This window comes from Nematolebias whitei, chromosome 10 (assembly GCF_014905685.2).
Source record: "Nematolebias whitei isolate Nwh7 chromosome 10, NemWhi1, whole genome shotgun sequence".
Lineage (NCBI taxonomy): Eukaryota > Metazoa > Chordata > Actinopteri > Cyprinodontiformes > Rivulidae > Nematolebias > Nematolebias whitei.
In genome coordinates this window covers 46,826,049-46,832,945 of record NC_056507.1, presented here as the reverse complement: position 1 = coordinate 46,832,945, position 6,897 = coordinate 46,826,049, and positions in this window count along the sequence as shown.

The following is a 6,897-nucleotide window of genomic DNA, read 5'->3' as shown; positions in this document are numbered from 1 at the left end:
CTCTCTCTCTCTCTCTCTCTCTCTCTCTCTCTCTCTCTCTCTCTCTCATGCACTGGAGTCCAGTGGATCTCTGCCTCCCACGACGCCCCTCTACCCCTCCCTGACCGGCCTCAACGCCCCCCCACCTTACGCACCACTTGCTCCAGGCAAGAAAAAGAAAAAAGAGAACCAACAGCAGATCCTACATCATGTCTGATGACTACTCCAGTGTGAGTGCTAGATTCAGATGATGACCACCAAGGACACCGTTTCGTGGATGACGATCTGTCACCCATAATACCACCACCACCAGTTCTCGAAACAAAGGATGAGAACAAAGGAAAAACATCAAAGGACAAAACATCATCTATACAGACCAAACAACAACAGCTGAAAAAAATGAACCTTGAAACCCAGGCGGCAGAAATAAAACAACAGATCGATGCCCTCAAACAAGCAAGTTCAAAGAAAAAGAAGGCTGCTGCCAACCATCTGTCAGACTCAGAGGACGAGACCGAAGATGAGACAGACAACCCCAACTACGTCCACACCAACCCCATGATAGAGGTGGGAGGACCAACCGGCCCTCAGCTGGTGTACAGGGCCTGGCCCAAGACCTGTCTGATTGACATGGCCAAACAAATTCCAGACCAAGCACAAGGGGGAGAGGCTATAGCCACCGCTGTCCTCAACATGGTAGCTGTACTTCGACCCACCCTACCAGAATTAAAATTAATCTTGGCTTCCGTATATGGTATTGGATTCATTAATACGGTGGGATCACAAAGGTTTGATGATCCTGAAGCAAAACAACGCCTCACACATGCAGAATATTCTCATGAGCAGAACAGAGAGTATAGAGAGTGTGTTGCAGGAGTAGCAGGTCGAATCAGGGAAGCTTTCCCCCAAACTCCAAGGTTTGCCATCATCACAGACACCACCCAGAAGATGGACGAACCACCACAAGATTATGCTGACAGGCTGCTCCCCATCTTCAGAACACATTCTGGCATCCCAATGAACTATGAGGACTGGCGAGAGGCCCCTCAAGCCACGTCTTTTGAGACCATCTTTTGTCATTACCTGATGAGTGGGCTTATGCCTCCTATCCGCAAATCTGTCCAGAGCACATACATCGGATGGAAATCCGGCGTCCGCCTAAACGAGCTCCTGAGACACGCCAGGCACGCCTGGGGTCAACACATAACAGAACTGGCCAACACACAAAAAAGAAGGCAAAGACAAACAGAAGATGCTCAGCTCATGCTCCTCCAAGCTGCAGCACAGATGACACTCAGTCCAGCTGAACCTCAGGGTCCACAAAGATCCCAACCACAACAAAGACCACCCTTACCACCCTATCCACCACAACACCAGCCCTATCAACACCAGGGTGGGTCCCTGGGTCTCCAAGGACCCCAACCTTGCTTCCTATGTGGAAGACTGCACCACTGGGTCAGAGACTGCCCTAAGAAACGTTACAACAGAGGACGACCAAGTCGTCAGTTCAGACCACAAGGTCCACGTTTCCCGATGCAGAATCCAGACCCCAACCAGTACCAACAACAGCAAAATGGACAGAACTATTTCCCGGGCCCACACCGACGTGGTGGACGTGGCCCAGGGCAACAAGGCGGTCGTGGTCACAGGGGTGGCTATTCAACCTGACTAGGCCCGGGAGGTCGAGACCCTGGACTCCAAACTGCAAGTACCAACACACACACACACCTGTTTTTCTAACATACACAGGCGAGATTATTCCCACATATTACAAATACACACAGTCCGCATGTCTGAAGTTACCCATGCTCACAGTGATGATTGAAGACATTCCTGTCAAATTTCTTGTGGACTCAGGGGCTACACACTCCCTGATTATGAAAAAATGTTTTCCTAATGTTCCACTCTCAGGCAAGATTGTTCACTCCACAGGAGCATCTGGACAAGCTATCCCTGAAGCTGTCACAGTCCCCCTCAAAATTACTGATCCTTTCTATCAGTTCACTTACAGTCATCAGTTTTTACTGTCTGACTCCTGCCCAGTAAATTTGCTGGCCAGAGCTCTGATTTTAAAATTTAAACTAACACTCAGCTGTGGCCCTGATGGCCTGCTGATATCTAAACAGGAAGAGAGTTCAGACACACTTGTCTCCCTCACCCCTGATTTGTTGTATATTTTTGAATGGTTGTTAACAGACCCGGCCCAACAAAACTCTCTGATCTCCATGGCCAGAGAAAGACTCACACCCACAAGTTGTTTCATGTCCGAACAGAAGCTTCACTGCACAACTTGTGTAACTTCAGATCCAGCTGATCACTTAGGAGACTCATTTCTGACGACACCACCCACACAGCTGTCCTCTGACTCCATCTGCTGGACAAATGATTGTTGTTTTATTTTAGTGACGCTCAATGACATGACATCACCTCAAACACCCTACTTTGTAGTGTAGGACTCCTTTCCTCACATTTCACTGGCTAAACCACCTGATTTGCAGTGGCGCTGCCTGGGTCCTTTGGCACTTAGGGTACACTCTGCTGCAGATTGGGTACCATGTGACAATTGTTTTTCTCCCCCACTCTCAACATGTACAGACAAGATTTTTGTCACATGCTGACAGTGTGCCCCACAAAGGAAGTGAATGACAATAACACACGACTAGTAATGTCCATGTTGTCTCTGGACAGTCCTGAATTGGCTGACGTCCCTCAACATTTATGGGCAAAAACTAAGTATGATGTAGGATTAATTAAAGGTCAGGAGCCAGTTGAAATCACACCAAAATCTTCCTACAGGCCCAAAATTCTTCAGTATCCACTCAAACCTGAGGCTGAACAGGGCATTACACCAGTTTTCCACTCCTTGCTTGAAGCTGGAGTAATTGTCCCCTGTCCAAGATCCCCTGTGAGAACACCTATTTTTCCTGTGAAAAAGATCAGACCCCACCCTCCAGATGAGTGGCGCTTCATTCAGGACTTGAGAGCAGTTAATGCAGCAGTCCAGGCCCGTGCACCTATTGTTCCAAATCCTTATGTGATTTTGTCACAAATACCATCAGGGTCCACCCATTTTTCAGTCATAGACTTGGCCAATGCCTTTTTTAGCGTACCCGTCCATCCAAACAGCCAGTTTTGGTTTGCTTTTCAGTTTTTGGGAAAATCATACACGTTCACCCGCCTTTGTCAAGGTTATTGTGAGTCACCCACGATTTCCCACCAAGCACTGAATGACAGCTTGGTTGGGTTCTCTCTGTCCGATGGTTGTGCTCTGCTACAGTACGTTGATGATCTGTTGCTAGCAACACCTTCTGAACAATCTTGCAAAAAAACACACTGTCCGTCTACTCCAGTATTTAGCTGAGCAGGGACACAAAGCATCTTTGTCTAAACTACAGTTTGTGCAAACCACTGTGACATTCCTGGGCCACAGAATCTCTGCAGAGGGCAGAGAACTAGCTGACTCACGTGTTACAGCCATTGTCAGTTTACCTCTCCCTAAAACTAAAAAACAGCTCATGTACTTCTTAGGACTTTGTGGTTATTGTAGGCATTTCATTCCTAGTTATGCTGAGGTTGAGATTCCACTACGCACTGTTTGTCATGAAAAAGGCCTCCAAATGAGCTCATACATTACTTGGACACCAGAGGCACTGCAGGCCTTTGAGAAATTAAAACAAGAACTACAAAAAGCACCTACTCTTGGTATTCCAGATCCATCATGCCCATTTATTCAGGCTGTGGATGAGAAAGGTGGTTGCATGACCTCTGTCCTCTTCCAAAAACATGGAGATAGGCTGAAACCGGTTGCTTATTTTTCTGCTAAATTGGACTCTGTGGCTGCTGCTTTACCATTGTGTTTGCGCACTGTAGCAGCCACAGAAAAAGCAGTTCTTGCGAGTCGTGACATTGTTGGCTACTCTGATTTGACCCTACTTGTTCCACATGCTGTGACACAAATTTTGAATGAGCAAAAAACTGCTCACCTGTCCACAGCTCGATGGCTTAAATATCACACAACCCTACTGGACATGCCAAACATAACCATAAAACGTTGCAATGTTTTGAACCCAGCTACCCTCTTTCCAACGGAGGAGGAAGGCACACCTCATGACTGCATGTCTGAACTTGAAACTATTTGTACACACAGGCCTGACCTGAAACAAGAACCCATTGACAAACCTGACTGGGAACTGTTCGTTGATGGCTCTGTATCACATGACCCACTCACGGGTACCATTCTTAGTAGCTATGCTGTTGTAACACTCTCTCATACAGTAGAAGCAAAAGCATTGGAATCTTGCTCTGCTCAAGCTTGTGAACTGATTGCTCTCACAAGAGCATGTGTTTTGTCTGAAGGAGAAACTGTAAATATTTACACTGACAGCAGGTACGCTTTTGGTGTTGTCCATGACTTTGGAGCACTATGGAAACAGGCGTTTCCTACGTTCTGATGGCCAGCCCATGCTCAACCACAAACTTGTGTCTGACCTTTTAGACACAATCACACTTCCATCTACAGTGGCAGTCATAAAGTGCATGGCTCACACAAAAAACACTGACTTAGTCTCAAGAGGAAATGCTCTGGCTGATGAAGCTGCCAAACTAGCAGCAACTTCCTCTTCAACGCTCACTCTGACTTTGACAAATGACTCACAAGACGATGACTCTTCATTCTCTGTTTCTGACATGCAGAAGCTCGCAAACGCCAGTGAAAAAGCAGAATGGAAGAAACACAGCTGTGTTTTTTCTGAAAACATCTGGATTGGCCCAAATGGCAATCCATGTTTACCTAAACATTTCTTCCCTTCTTTTGCTGTGTTGACACATTCTTTGGATCATGTGTCAAAGGGAGGGATGCTACGTCAGATTAATGCTGATTGGTTCACAGTAATTTTTTCAAAAACAGCAGCCCAACATTGTGATGCATGTTTAATATGTGCCACACATAATGTTGCCAAAACGATAAAAACAACATCTCCTGGAGCACACAGAACAATCACAGCACCTTTTCAACATTTAATAATTGATTTCATTGAACTAACACCAGTTCAAAACAAAAGATACTGTCTGGTCATGGTGGACATGTTTTCTAAATGGGTTGAGGCTTTCCCCACCAAACATGCCACAGCCAGCACAGTGGCAAAACTTCTGTTACAGGAAGTAATACCCAGGTGGGGCATACCACAAAGAATTTCTAGTGACAATGGCCCACATTTTGCTAATCAGATACTCCAAGAAGTATCACAAACACTGAATTTTGACCTAACGAAACATCCACAAAGTGGAGGAGCGGTTGAAAGAGAGAATGGGACATTAAAAAACAAACTGACAAAAATCTGTGCAGACACAAACCTCCCCTGGGTTACATGTTTACCCATTGCTTTGATGTACATGAGGATGCGAAGGAGAGCTAAAAATAACCTTAGCCCTTTTGAAATTCTTTTTGCAGTACCACCCAACCTAGGAGTGGGGCCAGCCACCACCAATGATAAATAATATGATATAATTAATGATAATGATATAATAATACTTTATTTATAAAGCCTTTTAAAACAACCACAGCTGTCACAAAGTGCTGTACATATATAATAAAGAACATTTAAACACATAAAATAGTTGTTAAAACATTAATATCAATAAAAAACAGTGCAGAGCAAAATTCAGTCTGTGCTAAAATCCAAGGAGTAAAAATGTGTTTTTAAAAGAGTTTTAAAACTGGACAGTGAAGGAGCTTGTCGGATGAGAAGAGAGAGATCGTTCCAAACTCTTGGAGCAGCAACAGAAAAAGCTTTGTCTCTTCTGAGCCTCTGTTTGGTCCTTGGCACCTCCAGGAGCAGCTGATCAGCTGATCTGAGGCACCGAGCAGGAGAGTATGGGTGAAGCAGCTCAGAAAGGTTGGATGGAGCAAGACCATTATAATTTTTTAAAACAAATAAAATAATCTTAAAATGAACTCTAACATGAACATGCAGACTGTGGAGTGAAGCCAGAGTGGGGGTGATGTGTTACCTTTTATGAACTCCAGTTAGAAGCCAAGCAGCAGCATTCTGGACCAACTGGAGACGTCTGAGGGAGGACTGGCTGACGCCAAGGTAAAGAGCATTACAGTAATCCAGCCGAGAGGTGATGAAGGCATGGGTTACTGTTTCCGGCTGCTGCTGTGCAAGAATGGGCTTTACCTTAGCCAGCTGTCTGAGGTGATAAAACCTGGTCTTGACCACTGCTCCAATCTGGGATTCTAATTTAAATCCCTGTCCATTTTAAAACCCAAGTTAGAAACAGTTTTCTTTACATGTAGTGCCAGAGGTCCCAGATCAAGAGGGCAAGGTTCACAAGAGCCACTAGTGTTATGACTCGAGGAACCCAGAGCGGTACGAGACCATGAAAACAAGACAAGGCTCAGGAATAAAAATTGACAGTGTTTATTATGTACAGTGCAGAGGATGATTGGCTGGGACCCAGAGAAGGAAGGAGAGGGTCAGAAGGTTCTGGCTGGATAATATGAGGAGATTATGTTAATCCAGTGAATCTGTTTTACAGTCCGGATGATGGTCAAAGGGGAACCAAAGTGGACTCCAGATGAGAAGGCAAGAAGGCGTGTGGCTGGAAGGCAAGGCACGAGGGACCAAGAGAGGAGTTGAGGGGAACCAAGGCACGGCAGGAACCAAGGCACAGAACCAGAGGAAGACCAAGACATGAGGGGATCCACGAAGGCAGGTAAGCTGTAACCACAGGAAAAGGTTTTTAGTTTAAAGCATGAGAGATAAACATAGGCCAGACACAAAGTGTACCATCAGGTGCAAATGCTCTGGCGACGAGTAACATCTAGCTGCAGCCTTAAGTAGTCAGGAGCCTCATCAAGGTGACGATCCTCAGGTGTGCTGATTGGCAGCCATCTTGGAGGAGAAAAAGCTGCAG